This window comes from Tachyglossus aculeatus, chromosome 20 (assembly GCF_015852505.1).
Source record: "Tachyglossus aculeatus isolate mTacAcu1 chromosome 20, mTacAcu1.pri, whole genome shotgun sequence".
Lineage (NCBI taxonomy): Eukaryota > Metazoa > Chordata > Mammalia > Monotremata > Tachyglossidae > Tachyglossus > Tachyglossus aculeatus.
The window spans coordinates 5,238,199-5,258,549 of NC_052085.1; positions in this window are offsets into that span (position 1 = coordinate 5,238,199).

Consider the following 20,351-nt stretch of genomic DNA (forward strand, 5'->3'; position numbering starts at 1 on the left):
AAGGTGATCAGGTTGTCCCACGTGGGGCTCACAATCTTAATCCCCATTTTACAGATGAGGTAACTGAGGCACAGGGAAGTTAAGTGACTTGCCCAAAGTCACACAGCCGGTAAGTGGCGGAGCCGGGATCAGAACCCATGACCTCTGACTCCCAAGCCCGTGCTCTAGTATTTATTGGATGCCCAAGATTAAAACAGTACTAATTATTTTGGGGAGTACAATGGATGCAAAACATACATTGTAAACTCAAGGTGCTTAAAATCCAATGGTCCCTTGATGTCTTTGGGGGCCAATAAGTAGTTATTGAGGGCTGCCCTTGGGCTGTATGAAACAGAGATGTGCCACATTCTCTGCCAACAGCACAGCAGGTTTCCTCTCCTCTCCCCATCTCCCTCTCCCAAACATCCCGCGGACCAGAAATGTTGGACCATACAGTAGACCACACACTGCCCCGGGGGGTAGGGTGGGGAGGAGTTTGGAACATGCTATCTCCACAGAGGGCAGGGCATTTCTGGGTCATCAGAAGATGTTGGGGTGCTGCCAGCATGTGGGCAAATGCATTCCCCCTTCAATCCCGTCAGAAAATGAAGGGAACAAGGGAGCTGGGCCTTGAAATGTCAAGTGCAGCTCCGTGGCGCTTTCAGATTTCTAGTGCTGTTCAGCTGCTTCAGCGACTGAACATCTGGGTCCTGAATATGGCAGGGCCATTTCCAGTGAAATCTGAAGTGTGTGCAGTATTCTCCTTCTTCGGTTGAGCTGAGGGAGATAGAGGGAGGCCTGCAAGGTTGAAAAAACTATCCTTAGTAAGGCAGTTGTACAAAGTAACGGCGTGATTCCTCTCAGCCAACACTCCCCCTTTTAGACTGTGAGCCCACTGTTGGGTAGGGACCGTCTCTATATGTTGCTAACTTGTACTTCCCAAGCGCTTAGTACAGTGCTCAATAAATACGACTGATTGATTGATTGATTGTGGTGGAGAAGGCCACTGGGCAGATGTTTGTCCCAGCCATGAGGGTTGGGTGCTTAAATTGGACTTTGGAGAAGACTGATTGTTCCTCTGCTGTACTGCACATTCCTCCACTCGATTAGGGGTTCCTTGAGGGTAAGGATCACATCTACTAATACTATTCTACTTTCCCAAGGGCTCAGTACAGTGCCCCGCACAGAGTAGGTGCTCAGTAAATACTGATTGATTCACCACGCTCTCTCATATTTTGGTTCAATCTGAGAGAGTGTAAGCTTTTTTTTTTTTTTAATGGCATTTATTAAGCGCTTACTATGTGCAAAGCACTGTTCTAAGCACTGGTGAGCTTGTGAGCTGGTAAGCTTGTGAGCAGGTATCACGCCTGCCAATTCAACTATTTTAGACTCTCCCAAGCACCTAGTACAGTGCTCTGCACACAGTAAGCACTCAATAAATACCACTAATTGATGAGGGAGACCTACCTCTGACTCCTTCACGATGGCACAGCTGAGCAGTTGCTGCTGCCATTCCCAGGTTAATGTGTGACATTCTCCCTGCCCTCTGGGGGTTTCTGATCCTTTGAGATCGGTAGCTGCCCCCAATTAGCTACTCCATCATTCTTCTGGACTGTGGCTATTCTGGAAATAGTAATAACGGTATTTAGTGAGCAACCACTGAGTGCAATGTACTGTACTTAGCGGTGCGGAAAATACCTCGGGAGCAAGAGCCTCATTGCGTATCCATGGTGAATGGCAATTTATGCCAGCAAACTAAAAATGAATCCTGATTCAATTCATTTTGCATACATTCACTTTGCAGATAAAAAATAGTGTAGACTAGAAAATCATGCTGCTTATAAGGGAGGGTTAATGGTATACCTTTTTTTAAAAATCGTGTCCAAATGAGGAGCTTTGATTCTAGGCCAATGGCTCTGTGATGCTTATTATTGACGCTTTCACCTTGCCATTTTGATATATTGCTTATAACTGCATCTTTTTTAGGGTACTTGTTAAGCATTTACTCTGCACCAGGAATTGTGCTAAGTGCTGGGAGTAGATACAAGTTAATCAGGTTGGACATAGTACCTGTTCCACATGGGGCTCACAGTCTTAATCCCCATTTTGCAGATGAGGTAACCCTCTCCATCCCCCCATCTTACCTCCTTCCCTTCCCCACAGCACCTGTATATATGTATATATGTTTGTACATATTTATTACTCTATTTATTTATTTATTTTACTTGTACATTTCTATTTATTTTATTTTGTTAGTATGTTTGGTTTTGTTCTCTGTCTCCCCCTTTTAGATTGTGAGCCCACTGTTGGGTAGGGACTGTCCCTATATGTTGCCAACTTGTACTTCCCAAGCGCTTAGTACAGTGCTCTGCACACAGTAAGCACTCAATAAATACGATTGATTGATTGATTAACTGATGGCTATAGAAGTGAAGTGACTTGCCCGAGGTCACAGAACAGACAAGTGGCAGGGTCAGGATTAGAATCCAGGTTCTCCTGTCTCCCAGGCCTATTAGGCCACGCTGTACATTTTCTTTAAACATGGTTATTGATTTAACATGATAGCTTTCATTTTAAGGTAAGATGGCTTAAACTATGAGACTCATGGGACAGGGGACGTGTCTGATTATCTTGTATCTATCCCAGGGCTCAGTACAATGTTTGCCACAGAATAACCACTTACTACAACAATTATTATGTTATTATTTGGTAGTAGTTGCAACAACCCCATGGACACAACCATTACGTGGACACAACCTATGTAGTTTAATATTTTACACCCAGTTACAACCATCCCCCAGTACAACCACCCAGGGGATTCAAACCACACTGTTTGATTCCCTCATCTCATCCCTCCATTGGGCTGAAACTGAGCAGTCAACATTGAATGGATCCTGGTGGAAGCTCTCCCTTCAGTTTGTTTCAGATTTTCAAAGCATTAGAGCGACCCAGGAACTGAAAACTAGACACCCTGTCGAAGGGGCCAGGCAACGTCATTTTGAAATGGATGGCGCAGATGTCGATGAGTTTAACCATGTCTCATTTGGAGGACTCGTTGTTCAAAGGGGACGACATCCCGCTTCGACAATCCAGTGCATCACTGCAAGACGCTGAACAAGCTTCTCCTACTGCAGCCTCAGAAATCTGGAAATGTCATTTATAAGGGCAAATTCTGGTCACACTCATGGGAAAGAGAAACTCCCACTGGGATTTGTTCTGAGTGATTAGTGGAGTATAAATGAGTTCATTTCGACAGAAAATTTATTTTGAAAATGCAGCTCCCTTTTGGACTTTAGGGAGTTTCATCCTTCCCGGTTAGCCTCCAAAGCAAGATCTATTCTGGCAAACCATCCAGAAACTGAGGCAAAAAAAAAAAATAATAATTTTGTCACCAATTACCTGGATAATTTGGCAAATCTATATTTTTCAGATTGAAATAACTAGATAATTAAGGTTGGGGTGCATTTTTGGACCTCAGTTACCTGTATAATTTGGTCTATGACCTGACTTTTCCCAGCCATGATGTGGAAACACACATACCCCATGATACAAACATAGCTGTGCGAAGGGTATGTTTTCCCATAGATGCACATGCTATAAATTGGGATACATTCCAGAGTCTGAAAAAGTAATGCGACATTCTTCAACATGCAACACATTTTAAAGATAAATGTTTCTACGCTATTGTTTAATTTTTAATACAAAGCTTAACATGGGAATTTTAAATAAATTATTGACTTCTGACACCCCAAGTTATGTCAAACCCAACAGCCATCTTTGGATCTTACACTCTTTATTTATATGCTTCTTTTGTGCATGTGTGTGGGTATAACAGTATACATCTATAGATCTATTAGCTATAGAAATAAAGGTATATACCTTATATACACATGTGCAAAATTAACTGAGTGGTTAGTTGTTTACTGATTACTTTATTTGTCAATGTTCTTTGGTCTGCCTCTCCCATTGGAGTGGAAGCGTCTTGAGGACAGGGAACGGGTCTCATATATCTGTTATTCTCTCAAGTATTTCATATAGTGTATTGCACCCAGTGATTGCTCAATAAATGTCATTCAATCAATCAATGGTATTTATTGAGTGCTTACTGTTTGCAGAGCACTGTAGTAAGCACTTGGAGGGTACAATACAACAGAGGTGGTAGAGATGTTCCCTACCCACAATTCATTCATTCATTCATTCGTATTTATTGAGTGCTTACTGTTTGCAGAGCACTATAGTAAGCACTTGGAGGGTACAATACAACAGAGGTGGTAGAGATGTTCCCTACCCACAATTAATTCATTCATTCATTCAATCGTATTTATTGAGTGCTTACTGTTTGCAGAGCACTATAGTAAGCACTTGGAGGGTACAATACAACAGAGGTGGTAGAGATGTTCCCTACCCACAATTCATTCATTCATTCATTCAATCATTTATTGAGTGCTTACTGTGTGCAGAGCACTGTACTAAGCACTTGGGAAGTACAAATTGGCAACATATAGAGACGGTCCCTACCCAACGGCGGGCTCAAAATGATGACCAAAATGGCTACGAAGATAACTAAATCAAGAGTTGTTGTGAATATTTGCAGTACAGAACGGGAAAGAGGCATTTCCCCTCTCCCCACCAGGGCATATTTCACAATCCCCTTGGAAAGCCACAATAATAATAATAATAATAATAATGATGATGGTATTTGTTAAGCACTTACTATGTGCAAAGCACTGTTCTAAGCTCTGGGGGGATACAAGGTGATCAGGTTGTCCCATGTGGGGCTCACAATCTTAATCCCCATTTTACAGATGAGGGAACTGAGGCCCAGATAAGTGAAGAGACTTGCCCAAAGTCCCACAGCTGACAAGTGGCGGAGCCGGGATTTGAACCCATGACCTCTGACTCCCAAGCGCGGGCTCTTTCCACTGAGCTACGCTCCTTATGATGTGACTCTTCCCTTAGGGCACATCCATTTCTTGCCCTCTCCTGGCTGAGAGTTCTAAGCCCAAGTCCTCCACCGAATGGAAACAATGTGAGCCTAGTGGAAGAGGACAGGGTGGAGAGTCAGTAAAACTGGCCACTAGCCTCCACTTCTTCATCTTGGCCTGCTCTGTGACCTTTGGCACGTCACTAAACCCCTAGGAGCCTCAGTTTCCTCACTGGCAAATACGGAAAATAATACCTGCCTCTCCCTCCCTCAGGAATGTTAGGAGGATAAAATGAAATAAATGATGTAGAAACACCTGCGGAAAAGTCAAAGCGCTCACTAACGACAACTTAAAAAAATGTATTAACCCGACTCAATCGGCAAACCCCAAGTGGCATTTTGAATGCAGATGACACCAGGCACGGATTTAATCTTAGAAGGAAATGGAGTGCGCCGTATGGGCCTTACAGAAGGAAAACAAATCATAGTGCGTCCGGGGAGTGAATGATGCCATTAAAGTGGAAAGATCAAACTCTCCTATTGAACAGTCCTCTCTTCCCACCTTATTTCTTTTCTCTTGGGCAGTAAACAAAGCTATGAATAATTGATGCTCAGATGATGAACTAACACTTGAGGCACTAGAGCAAGAAGTTCAGCTTACTAACGGAACTGCAGCTTTCCAACAGGAAGAATAATTTGTCACCTGTTTTTCCAGATGAATCTGGGCCCTTCTGAAATGAATATAGGCTGAGGTTATTAAGGCACCTGTTATTAAGTCATTTGTCGGAAGCCTGGACTGTCAGAGCTGGAATTTATTTCCTCTGGAACAGGGCAGAGGTATGAATGTATTCTACTTTCACAGCCCCATCTCTGACACTCAAAGGGCAGTGCTATCCTCGGGCACAGAAGAGGTTGGATTTTCATTTATAGGAGGTCCCGGGGATGGCTTCAATTTTGCTTAGGAAGAAACCCATTTGGTCCCAGGCCTACAGGCGAGTTGCAATAATTGGGAGTATGATATTTACCAAGCGCTTACTCTGTGTCAAGCACTGGGCTACATACAGGATAATTAGATCAGGCACAATCCCTATTCCATACAGGACTCACCATTTCAGAAGGAGGGAGAATCAATCTTATTTACTGAGTGTTTACTGAGTGCAGAGCACTGTACTAAGCACTTGGGAGAGTACAATATAATAGAGTTGGCAGGCACATTCCCTGCCCACAGTGAGTTTACAGTTTTGAGGACAATTTTACCACCATTTTGGATCTGAGAAAACAGACAAAGAAGTGACTTGCTCACAAGCTGCTGTCCCCAGTGCTTAGTACAGTGCCTCGCACATAACGCTGAACAAATACTATAATAATAATAATAATTATTATTATTGTTAATCAGATTTGCAGGGAGTTTGTTATCATCCCCCTAGTCTAAGTTCCCAGTAAGCAGAGATCCTGTTCATTCATTCAATCGAATTTATTGAGTGCTTACTGTGTGCAAAGTGCTATACTAGGCACTTAGGAGAATAAAATAAAATGATAGACACATTCCTTGCCCACATCGAGCTCACGGTCTACCTACTTTTATTATATTGTACTCTCCAAGCGCTTAGTACAGTGCACTGCAACTGATAAGTGCTCATTAAATATCACTGATTATGAGGTGCATTCCCACAGGAGAGAGGCTTCAAATGCTAGCCATCATCTCCATAAGAGGCCCTCAGAAATGCCACTTTCCAGAGCTTTCCAGCTGCTAAGGTGTCGAAAAACAGAAACTTCCCTCTATTTTTATGCGGCAATCTGAGGAAATGAATGAAGTCTTGCGTTCCTACTGGATGCTTAGAAAAACTTGGTTTCCAAGGAAGTGGCTATTAAATTTTTAAAGAAAACCATTACGGAATTAAAACGGAGCAAGAAATCATTCACTGGAGCATTCAAGTTAATTTCTCTGCTGTGAAGATATGATAGTGATTTATCTAACTTCGAAAAACGTCAACAATTGGTGTCAACAACTGACAGTATTATCGGCTCTAATTACCTACTGCAGATGGAGTCAGCAGGGACTCAAGGAGAGCGCCTGCACCCAATATGGTAGCCAATTACCTAAGGGGCTGCAGAAGAACGAATAACAATTTCGGGAAATACACTCATGAGAAATAACACATAGCCATTTGTTAATTTGAACTACATCCGGATAAAGGGACACATATGATCTGGCCTTTGTGTTTAAGAATGCGTGACTAGTGCGTACATGATGTTGGACTCAATCAATGGAATGCATTTCTAAATTTAGTAATTGTAATATAGAATCTGCCCCCTTTGAGCACTTGATAGTCACCCCATCCTCAGCCCCACAACACTTAAGTACTTATCTCTATTTACATTATTAATAATAATAATGATGATGATGGCATTTGTTAAGCGCTTACTATGCACCACGCACTGTTCTAAGCACTGGGGGAGATGCAAGGTAATCAGGTTGTCCCACGTGGGGCTCACAGTTTTAATCCCCATTTTACAGATGAGGTAACTGAGGGACAGAGAAGTGAAGTGACTTGCCCAGGCTTAGAGAGACCATATTAGCACGGGTAAATGAAGTCCACCCACAAACCCAAATCTCATTGTTATCAGTACTTTCTAATTCTCTCCCATCAAATTTTTAACAGCAAAACTGGTTTACCTTTTTTGTTGTTATTTAAGCACTTATTATGCACGTGATAAGATATTAAGCGCTGGGTAGATACAAGCTAGTCATAGACACAGTCTATGTCCCACATGGGCTCTCAGTCTTACCCCCATTTTACAGATGAGTTTACTGAGGCACAGAGAAGTTAAGTGACTTGCCCCTGGTCACACAGTAGAAAATACAGTAACAGACATCATAGAGTGATCAGGGGAATGGAAGGGAGTTGCCCAGTAGAGAGAGCACTAAGATAGAGGCCCTGCTGAGAGCTCACCTCCTCCAAGAGGCCTTCCCAGACTGACCCCTTTGTTCCCCTCTCCATCCCACCATCTTACCTCCTTCCCTTCCCCACAGCAGCTGTATATATGCTTGTACATATTTGTTACTCCATTTATTTATTTTATTTGTACCTATCTATTCTATTTATTTTATTTTGTTAGTATGTTTGGTTTTGTTCTCTGTCTCCCCCTTTTAGACTGTGAGCCCACTGTTGGGTAGGGACTGTCTCTATACGTTGCCAACTTGTACTTCCCAAGTGCTTAGTACAGTGCTCTGTACACAGTAAGCGATCAATAAATACAATTGATGATGATGATGATGATAGAATGCTATTAAGCAGAGAAATGGTTTTATGCAAAGCCATAGGAGGGGAGTGAAGAAAGTGAAGCAAAGGACACTGCTAATTCACAAATGGGCTACTGGGCCTTTGTATAATCAAGAGCTGACCCTGAATTCTCTCACATAAACATTTCTTCAGAAGGCAGGGGAAGCAGGTGAAATATTCTACTTTCTCTCAATCCTGAATTATACCATTTACACTTATTTCACTATGTGTTCTGGATAGTTGTTTGGAACTAGGTATCACTCATCCAACACAGCAAACCAGGTTGGATATGGTATTGTGGGGTTAGAAGAAACAGTTTGTTCACGTGAGAGGTAGTCTGCAGCGTAACTTTTCCCTAACGTGGACTTTGGTGGGATTGCCATCCCCACCTTTAGAACTCCTGGGTGTACTCTCATCTTTTCAGGACAACAATCCACCTTCACTAAGCACCTAATCTGTGCAGGTCACTCTACTAAATACTTGGGAGAATGGACATGATCCCTGCCCACAAAGGGGCTTCCAATCTAGTGAGGGCGACAGATACTAAAATAAATTCCAGATTGGAGGCAGTGAGTATTCAGATATGTACTTAAGTGCTGCAGAGGAAAGGTGAGTACCATAAGGGCATAAGCGATGTGAAAGTGCAGATGTCGCAGTTGGAGGTGCCATGGGCTGGGAAGGTAAGACATGAAGCAGGAAAGACTTCCTGGAAGTGGGATTTTTGGAGGGCTCTGCGGATGGGGAGAGAAGAGGTCTGTCAGATGTGATGGGAGAGGAAATTCCAGGCAGGAGGGAGGGTGTGAGCAAAAAGCCAGCAGCGGGAGAGACGAAAACAAAGCCAATGAGTAGATGAGCTTGACAAAGTGGGCTGGTCACTGCTAATGAGTTTTCCCTGATGCCATCTCTCTTTACAACTTCTTTCCAGGACAACTGCTTCAGTAAAATATCTGAATACAAGATAGATGTTATTAAAAGACCAGGATGGATCGTCCTTGTGCTTTTTTCTGGTCCAAGCTTTCGCTCACCAGAAAAGTGAGAACTCAAAAGAGTTTAGCCAGGAGAGTGGGATGGCCCAAGGACTCTGGAAAGAAGGACACCATTCCTGCCTCTACCCTCCTTGTTTGGCAGCAGAGAAAGGAGCACTTCTGAGAGCTCTATGACCATAGGTGCCAACTTCCAGGGGGCAGTGGGGGCCTGTTAATAACTCTTTGACATCTTCCCCCGCAGTTCACCTAATTCTAAAAGTTGCCCTCAATACCTATGACCCACCTGTTTTCCGAAAGATCCCTCATTTTCCAATTCATCGTTTCCCTTCGATTCTACCACCCAAAGCTACTACATTAACTTTATAACACCTTGGGAAGGAGGCAGGAAGGGCAAATGAATCATGAGTTCATTTTCTGGTACATAATGATCGGCAGAGAATCTTTTTTTTTTTTAGAATGCTTGGAATTACAACTAACAAAATTGGTATTTTTTAAAATGAATTTGCCCATCCTCATAACCAGGCTGAAGAGAAAAACTACTGTCCATATAATAAACTATGTGGTTCACTCAATAAGGCTCGAGGCTTAAGGGTGGAATATTTGATTTTACAATTGGGATATCTGTTTTTACTGAACTCCCCCTTTTAATAATAATAATAACTATAATAATAGCATTTATTAAGTGCTTACTATGCACAAAGTACTGCTCTAAGCGAAAGTCATTTTCAATCCTGTATGCACAAATAGCTGAAAAATCAAAATTAAATTGGGGAATCTCACATACTTTAAACCCACATGATGGATGATTGGCTCATTAAATTTGCATATGTTATTGGTTACCAAGTCCAAAGAGGGTTCTATTTGTCAAAATTATGAATTTTTGTAAAAGAAGTGTTACAAAGGATGAATCAAATTGTAGCTTGACACTAACCTAGACTTTACATGAAAATAATCATAGACAAATGGAGGTAAATTTGAATTTGGTAAATGCCATTTTGTAATTTAATGTTTGAGAGAGGTGAGTTCCATGGGTGAAAGGATGTGGTAGCCTGCCATTGCAAATGTTAAAGGGAATAGGGTAAAACCTACATTGGATTATGACTCTTGATTATTTAGAAATTCCAGAAATGCAGAGGAATAATTCTCATCACTGATCAAATCGATCAAGCTTACTCTGTGGAGGGCACTGAACTAAGCGCTTGGCAGAATATAGTACAACAGAGTTGGTAGACCCATTCCCTGCCCACAGGGAGCTTACGATCCAGAGGGGGAGATCTCCAGATCTGCATTCCCAAGCGCTTAGTACAGTGCTCTGCACACAGTAAGCGCTCAATAAATGCAATTGATTGATTGATTGATAAGAGTGAGTCTGGGCCAGGTCAATAGGTCAAGGAAATTTGTATTTGGCCTAAGCCATGGGAAGGGACTTCCTCGGGGTTTGGTTTTCCCCCATCTGTTCCCGGCACCCGGGAAAACACTGTCAGCTTCACACCCAGCAGCAACCTCACCCAGATAGCAGAAGTCCTCTTTCCGTTGCCCTGGTGACAGGGAAGTGGGCCCTGGGTGGCTCAGCTTTCTGTGCTTTTTTTCTTCTAAATTTACAGCTAATTCTCAGGGATTTTGCCTGTGGGGTCAGGGCCTCCTTGAGGATTTTCTCCACGGCACAGCAGTTATACAAGGAACATACCCAAGGACGAACTTGAAATTTGCTGAATTCACCCCCGGCAGGCAAGCCTGAGGGTAGGAGATGGTGCTGAGGTGATCACAACCCCACCAAACCCCTGAATCTTGGATAATGCCACCAGGGACTGACTACATCTAGTTCTCACTAGTGTATTTTCACCCAATGCATAGTGCAGTACTCTGCACAAAGTAGATGTTCAGTAAATACTATTACTACTACACACTCTCTGTCTCTCTCTCTCTCACACACACACACACACACATACACAAACACACACACTCTCTTTCTGCTCTGCCACTGGTTTGTTATATGACCTTGGGCAAATCACGTAATCTTTCCATGCCTCAGGCTCTTAATCTGTGAAATGGGAACATTAATCTCTGCCATCCCCTAACTCACTGGGATTTTGTGAGGACAAAAGTGATCTAAGTAATATGAGAGTTTTTTTGGAAATAAAAGCACTACAAAAATCAAGTTATTTTGTACCCACCCATTTATAAACTCCTCAATTTCCTAAGGAACTCTGCTTGCCATTCCTTTGCTTTTATGCCCCATTCCCATACTCTGTGAGTTTTCCATTCACCTTGGGCATCTCTGATGCATATCAGAGGTTTTTAATAAGGAGCTCATCTTCCCCCCGAAAACCAAGTGTATTCACGCTGCTTCACATTACTTTCTGATGACTTCAAAATAGAGATGGAAGAGCAGATTTCAAGTAAATGATTTTCTACTCTTATCTTTTCTCTACACATGCGCGCGCACACACACACACACACACACACAAAATCCCTGGAAAAATTAGATCAGGATTTTTCCCTGCATTAAAAACATAAAGCTAGAGTAAACCTTATGAAGTTGCGTCACAGACAAACAAAATCTATGGACATCCATAGGCTGTCTCGAGGGGCCCATCTCCTTTGGATGTATTTTTATGTGAATTTCTTTAGTATTTTAAGCAAATTCCTTAATCAAGTGGAGCATCAACCACAAATGCCTCACTGAGACTACAGCCCGCTTTCCCCCAACCCCAGGTACAAGTCGTCCTTGTGTTCAAACCTTTTGAATCAAGATGAGAGGCACTTACATTTGCAAATCTTCACCTGGGTGTGCTTTTCCAACACTGGCCCTCCTTGCTGGCACTAACTGCAGGGATGCTTGGCCGGGATGAACAGTCACAGGAAGAGCTGAGGAGGACGAGGAAACCAATTTCCCAGCTGTCATGGGGTAGGGAAGTAGAGAGGAAAGTTTAAAGAGGGTGGGAGTGTGGACAAGGCCATCTCAGTGCCACTAAAGGAAAAGTTAGCCACCCTAGAGGGAAACTTCTCTTACTCCTTAGAAATACAATAGTGTAGCTCTAGCACTCACTTAAAATAAATTGAGAATCCTAGTTCTTTTTCATAAATATTGGGCATCTGACCTTGATTTGACCAGGAACCACTCCCCCATTCGTAAAATTGTCCCTAAGGAGAAATGGGTTCTGACTGAAGACAGTTTTCAGACACCAATTATGTCCAAAGTCATAAGACTGCCGCCAAAGAAACGATCTGGTGACATCGACATGAGGACTTAATCCAGTGCTCGGCACACAGTAAGCAGCGTGGTGTGACCTACTAGATAGAGCCCAGGCGTGGAAGTCAGAAGGACCTGGGTTCTAGTCCCAGCTCTGCCACTTGTCTGCTGTGTGACTTTGGGCAAGTCACTTAGCTTCTCTGGGTTTCAGTCACCTCATCTGTAAAATGGGGATTGATTGTGAGCCCCATGTCAGACATGGACTGTGTCCAACTTAATCTGTTTGTATCTATCCCAGCACTTAGTACTATGCCTGGCACAGAGTACATGCTTAACAAATCCCAGAAAAAAGTAAGCGCTCAATAAATACCTCTGACAGAGTTCAATTGCAAATGTTACAACATAGTAGCGGCCGGTCAGTCAATTGAAAGCATCAGATAGATCATTATGTTGTGCCAAAGTTATGAGAGGGGAGGCTTGGGGAATGTTTTACTAGCAAGGAGGAGGAAGTGAGTGTCATGTGCTTAAGTATCAAATACGACTCCCCAGCAAAGCCTCTTTAGATGCCCACAAGGCAGAATGAAACGTTGGCTCCACATCAATTTCCTAAATTTCACCTTGCCTGGATCACAGATCCGTGAAAGCAGAACACTGCTGCCTGGGTAAGATCTCATCATCAGAAGTGCCATCTTCAAAGCCAAAGGCATATGTTGTTTCTTTGATTTTGGGGGCTGACCAGAGACAACCCGGTTGAAGCCCAGAGCAACTCTCTAAAGAGGTATCCCCAGATAATAATTACAGTATTTGTTAAGTGCTTACAATAGGCCAAACACTGTGCTAAACCCTGGGGTAGATAAAAGATAATCACATCGGACACAGTCGGTGTGACACATTGGTTCACGGTCTAAACATGAAGGAGAACAGATATTTAATCGCCATTTAAAGTGACTGAATATGCCTGGAGAAGTTATGTGACTTGCCCAAAGTCCCACAGCAGTCAGGTGACAGACGTGGGCTGAAGACATGGAGCTCCTCTTTATGCATGTGTGTGTGCAGGGGTGTACACGTGAAGATAGAGACCTTGTTCCCGGGTCTAGAACATTCACCCTGGACAAATGTGGCAAAACCAATGAAATGGCAATACAAACAATAGGACCCAGATTTCTGGTCAAGACCATAACTCAAACCTCAAAACTTCCCGGCCTCCAGCTAACAATACGTGATTTCTAACACTATTTCTTCGCCCATGTAGATTGTGCACATCCTGAGAGGATCAGGATGCCCATAACCCCCCAATTTTTTTTTTAAGATGCAAGCAAGCCTATAGCTACATCTCCACTCATCATATCAGCTAGACGAAGGGCATTATAAGACTTCATGGCTCTGTATTAAAAAAAAAACTATTATCAGAAGCAAAGTGGCAATCATTGTCAAGTCTCTGCATGCACTGCTTTCAGTTCCATAGCTTTGGTTGCTAAGAAAGCTGAGTGGCAGAGCTTGAGGCCTGATCATGCATTTCAAACTTCAGCCCACACCTAAAGATCCTGGAAAATCCGTTATTGTGCTTGCTCAGAAAATATCCTATAATGAGACTCTTTTTTCCTATTAGAATTCATGTTCTTCTCTGTAATAATGTTATTCTGATATGCAGTGATACTTGTCTCTACTTAGCGAACACTTACTGTGCTTTTTTATTGATCTAGGACAAAGCAGAGGTCTCATCAAACGAAGAGGGGCAACAACAGTAGTGTGTGGCATGGAGCTGCTGCAGGAATAGAAATAATGATTAACAATAATAATCATGGTAGTTGTTAAGCACTTACTATCTGCCAATCACTGTTCTAACTGCTTGGACTAACTGCAGAGTACCTGTCCCACATGGGGCTCACATCGGAGGGAGTAAGATTAAATCCCCATTTTACAGATGGGGTAACTGAGGCAAACAGAAGTGAAATGAGTTAACCAAGGTCACAAAGCAGAGCAGTGATAGAGCCGGGATTAGAACCCAGGTCCTTCTGACCCCCAAGTCCGTGCTCTATACATTAGAGCTCTATACATTAGGCCACACTACCTCTGCATCACCTAAGCACTCAGTGAGCCTGTTTTTAGGTAGAGACCATCTCTATATGTTGCTGACTTGTACTTCCCAAGCGCTTCGTACAGTGCTCTGCACACAGTAAGCGCTTCATACAATTGATTGAATGAATGAATATCCACTTCCAATCAATCAGTGCTATCTACTGAATGCTTACTTTGTGAAGAACACTGTACTAGGTGCTTGGAAAAGTACAATACAATAGAGTTGGTAGACACAATCCCTGCCTGCTAAAGCACTTACACATATCTTTATATTGCCTCACTTTGTCTTGTCACATTTACCAGTCAGGATATACGCTGGTTACAAGCAAATGACAGATAAAGCATATGGTCAGGTGGACATCTCCACCCATTACACCTAGTTCTCACCATCTAAAATGAGTAATTCAGCACCCAAACGGGCAATTCGGGTCCTGTACCGGCAGTGGAGTGATTCATTTTCCTTTTTTTAAGTCTTTTCTTTTTCTATTAAACAAAGGGTACTGTAATAATGGTAATTGGAAGTCTGAATGCTTTTTAAATGCAAGAAAGGAAACGAGAGATTGTCATAACTGCTAAGAAATGAAGCAGGGCTGGATATTATCAACTTATGCAATCTTGCCTGCTTGATCGATCCGTTATAAGCTAAGATTTCTCAATTAATGTGGACTGGAGTTATACCAGAACAACTTTTCACATGACTCTTTCTACCCTTCTCTAATGATTTCCTAACAAGGGGGTTTTACCATTCATTTCAGAGCCTGACTTCTTAATCTCTTAATGAACGCCAATTTATAACCCTTTCAGCCCATCAATTATCTACTAGGTCTCATTATCTGCCCTGCCCATCACAGCTATGAGTCACGGATTCCACACAACATGTCACATTTGACTACTCCTTTGGGTACATCACTCAGTAATATTTACTGAGGGGCTCTTAGGTGCAAATTGCTGAGGAAAGGGCTGGGGAAAGCTCAGCAGAGGTCAAAGACACAACCCCACCCTCGAGATGCTTCCACTTTACTGAAATATTGCATTCCAGAGTTTTTCTTCAGTTCCACATCACACTCCTAAATATAATTGTGGGTATAATGCAATTTTTTGGCAATTTTGCATTGAACTAAGCACTGGGGTGATTATAAGAAAGTCAATTAAGATTAAAACACAGTTCCTGGACTAAAAACTGCCGCAAGCTCAAAAGGGGAAGGGCAGTTATGTATATTAAAAAAACACCATATAAACCCTAATGAAAACAAACTTAAATTCATCCATAAAATATCTCAGTAGAGATACGTCTGTTAAATTGCACCTCACGACTCCAGGTGAACAGTCCTTGGTAGCCAACACGGGTTTTGCAGAATCTCTCCCATTACTGGTGTTTACTCTTCCTCAACAATGCCATAGCTCACTCCTTTCCTAACATTTACAACGACAGTGTTACCAGATAATGTTAGGATACCTCCTTGAATCCTCCCCCCCCCCCGCCCCACGTGCCTTCACATTACTGATCTCATTTTGTCTGCCCCACATCCCAAAGTGAAGTCTGATGAGTGAAACATTATTCTCCCCATTTTACACATTAAGGAAATCGAGGCACAGCGAGGGGTAAATGACTTGTTCAAAGTCACACCCAACAAGCCAGTGGCAAAAAGACTAAAATTCAGGTCTTCTGACTTCATCGGTGCCTTTCTCTGCCTAGTATTTTATTTGACAGGTCTGATGGCAAGTGATATTCTTTGTTCTAATAGGCAAACAGAACTGCATTATGTTTAACTGAACAAAGTGTTTTCTTTAGACGCATACACAGAAAGGTGAAAGAGCCTAAATTGCCTGCTCTTCTCTTTTAGCTGGTAGATGATGTGAATATGATCAATTACTCAATATCCTTTCTGGAGGCCCGCCTGTTCCCTTGTATTATATTTGTCCAATGCTCAATTTAGAATGACTCATATGAAGCATTTGTATATCTGTGACAGCAAGCAGAGTGGCCTGGAGCTCTTATAATTTCTCATGTTACCTCTCTCTGGGAGCAAAACTGTTTTGGATTTTATTTCAGGTTTCCTGAATTCCCTTTTTTGCGGAATTCTGTAAAACAATAAGCTTAATATGGGTTGACTCCCCTACTAAGCTGTGAGCTCTTTAAGTCTTTTACTTATATGTTTGTGAGCAGCTGGTACAGAGCTCAGCACAGGGCTCAATGGCATTTTTTGGAGTGCTTAATCTGTGCCAAGCACTATACTAAATGCTTGGGAGAGTACGGTACAACAGAACTAGCTCAATAAATGCTGTTGATGAAGAGGAGTGTCTGGGCATCTTCCTTTGCTTTCTAATCAATTTCACAGTACACTCCCATAGACTATTTTTACCTGCTCTTGGTTGTCTCCAGGTAGCCTGGTTTTGAGATGCTAACAGTAATAACTGCATTTGTGGAGTGCATATTATGTCAAGCACTACCCTACCTGCTGAAATAACTTTAAAGGACCACCCGTCACATTTATTTATTACTGCCTCATTTCTGCCTCAACTGCAGATTAGTGCTGCTCAAGGTTGATTTCAAATTTTGTTTTTTCTGTGTTACCTACTGATTAAATTCTTCCTTTCTTCACATTAATTACCATATGTTTGTGGAGGAATCCTTAACCAAGCTTTCACTGAAAAGCAGCTGTTCCCATCACAGACACATGACGTATTATTTGCCGAGACTGTAAATTCATTATGGGTGGGGAACATGTCTACCAACTCTGTTGAACTGTAATAATAATGATGGTATTTGTTAAGCACTTACTATGTGCCAAGCACGGCTCTAAGCGCTGGGGTAGATACAGGGTAATCAGGTTGTCCCATGTGGGGCTCACAGTCTTACTCCCCATTTTACAGATGAGGTAACTGTGCCAGAGAAGTTAAGTGACTTGCCCAAGGTCACAAAGCAGACAAGTGGCGGAGCCGGGATTAGAACTCACGACCTCTGAGTCACGCTTAGTACAGTGCTCTGCAAATGCTAGGCACTAAATACCACTGATTGATATCACGTGTCACATATACGACTGGAGGTGGTCAGCTTTATATTCTGTGTTTTCATATACTGACCCCAGTGCATAGAACAGTGCTTGATGTATAGTAACAAATGCCATAAAACAAACACACACACATACACGATGAGCCTCCCCTGCTCTGGCACTTCTAAAGAAAGTGTAAGTCCTGTGTATTTTCTCCACCTGGGAAAGCATAACAAGTAGATCCAATCCCTGTGGGATTACAATCTTGCAGGAGAGAAACAAAATGATTAACAGGTAAGCAAAAGGCAAACAGAAAAGGTAGATGAGTGAATGCTTAAGAAATAGGGGAAGGATGATACATACAAAAGTGCTACAAATGGATGTGAGTAAACAGGTGGAAGAAATGGTGCAGCATGCTGAGGTGGAAGGATGGGAAAAAAAACCTGGAGAGAAAAGAAAACTAAGTGGGGACTATCTCTGGGAAAGAGAAGGGATTCCAGAAGGGATATGAAGATGGGGAGGGCTGTGTTCTGTTGGATTTAAAAGGGAGGGAGTTCTAAGCCAGAGGTAGAGAAGGGAATGTCGCTTGATTATTCCATACTTCCCAATTTTTAGCAAAATGGGAAGTGCTGAAGCAACATGTCCCAGGTCACCTGTTCCTTGACTTCCTTTCAGCCTCCAGCTGCAACAAATCAACTTCAGAGCCAAAGCCCAGAGCAGATTTCCCCACTAAAAAAGTGGATTTTCACTACTTAATGGGAGACTTTTCACATTTAGGGGGCTGGGGGTGGGTGTCGGGTTTGACCCCTTTTTGAACTGGTTCTCGTCCTGGATACGTCACTGAGTTGGTTTCCAAAATACAACCTAGCATGATTTCTTCCGAAACCTCTTGAGTCTCTGATTGCAATTTTTTTTCCTACTCATTTGTGTTAGCTCATGTGGTTAAGATGAGCTAGCATCATAAATCCTCTTGTACTTTCCCCAGCACTTAATACAGTGTATTACATTCAGTGAGGGCTCATAAACACCATTACTACAACTGCTACTGAAATGCTCTCACCTCCATCCTGGTTAAATTCTGTGAGTTCATGACAAATCATATTTATCGACTGTTTACCGTACGCAGAGCACTGTACTAAGTGCTTGGGAGAGCACAATATAAAAGAGTTTGTAGACACATTCCCTGCCCACATCGAGCTTACAGTCTAGAGGGGGAGACAGGCGTTTATATAAATAAATTACAGATATATACATAAGTGCTATGGGCTGAGGAAGGGGTGAATAAAGGGAGCAAAGGCAACATGATCGATTGCTTTCCAACTAATGGTAAGGAGTTTCTGTTTGCTGCAGAGGTGGATGGGCAGGAAGCAGGATAATGGAGGCAAACTCCCTTTCCACTGCAAAGGTCTTTTCTAGATTAAGCCCCAGATTAACACACCATTTTTTTTCTTCATCCTGGAACTTCATGATCATTCTTACCATTTTCCAGGGGAATACCATGATTAATTCCTGGTACCTTCTGCCATCCCATTTTTCCCTCCCCTTCTACCATTGTTTTGCATCTATATGACACAGTGACCCTCCTGCAAAGAGCAGCATGTAGGTTTTGTCCACCCTTAGGGATTTTATTACTTAAGCAAAATATCAATGTTCTAATTAGAGGTATACGAACTGAATTACTAGGAGGACTTTTTCAGACATTTTATGCAAAAAAGGCATAAATAAATTATATTTCCTTAAGGCATGTATTAGTATGCTGCTGAAAACTTCAGGATATAGGCCTGGCAGTCACAATAATGAAATACATGAGACCAATTATCTCGTTATACTTTCGTGGTATCTCAAATTTAATTCAAATGACTCAGGCACAGAAGGGAAAAACTTAATGCCCTAGTATAAGACGTACAATTAAAATTTTAAAAAGCCATTCACTCTCTGGAAATAATGAAAAAAATCACTGACACTTTCCCAAAGGAGTTTCAGAGAATGATCAACTATCACTTAAGCATATTTCTCTTTCACGTGCCCTTCCTCAAAGATACAACTGCCTTCTCTCACCATTAATCATCCAAATCTCTGTGCTGATAGGATGTCTAAAACTCCAAGCAAAAGCAAAGTTGTAATTTGGGAATTTCACATGTGTTGCTTTCATAAGGCGAATAAGAGATGACCATGATCCAGTTACCCAACTAGAATTATGTGTCCTATGAAAGGAGGGCTTGATTTGGAGAAAGCACGTATTTAATGGGTCAGGGGAATGTTCTTAATGAGCAAAGAGGATTGAAACGGATGTGGCTGGGGTTAATGTAACCAGTCCTTAAGGCTTGGGGGAAATGAGCTTGAGCTATAAGGTCCTTGAGGGCAGGAATTGTGTCTCAACTCAATGGACAGCTCCCATTGTGCCTGATACAAAAAAGGCTCTCAACCCCCATTGACTGATCACCATCCACTGAAATGGCCTGAGGAAATTGATGAGAAAGAATGGGCAGTGGAGAGCTCTTGGAAGGAAAAGGTTTGGAGGAGATGAACAGGCTACACTGTCAATTGTTACAGAAGTTAGATAACATGGGCGGGGATGGTCAGACTTTGAGCCCCATGTGGGATAGTGAAAGTGTCACCCACTCTTAGACAGTGCCAGACACATAGTAAGCACTTAAATTTATTATTATTATTATTATGTGCAGTCAAATCATTTCCAATTCATAACTACTCCATACATATACTTTCTCTAAAACGTCCTGTCCTGTGCCATAATCCTCAACCTTTCTAATGGTTCTTCTGTTATCGTTGTTATGATCTCTGTCCATCTAGCTTCCGGTCTGTCTCTTCCACATTTTCCTTGGACTTTTCCTAGCATTAGGGTCTTCTCCAGAGAATTAGTCCTCCTGATTAAGTGTCCAAAATATGCTAATC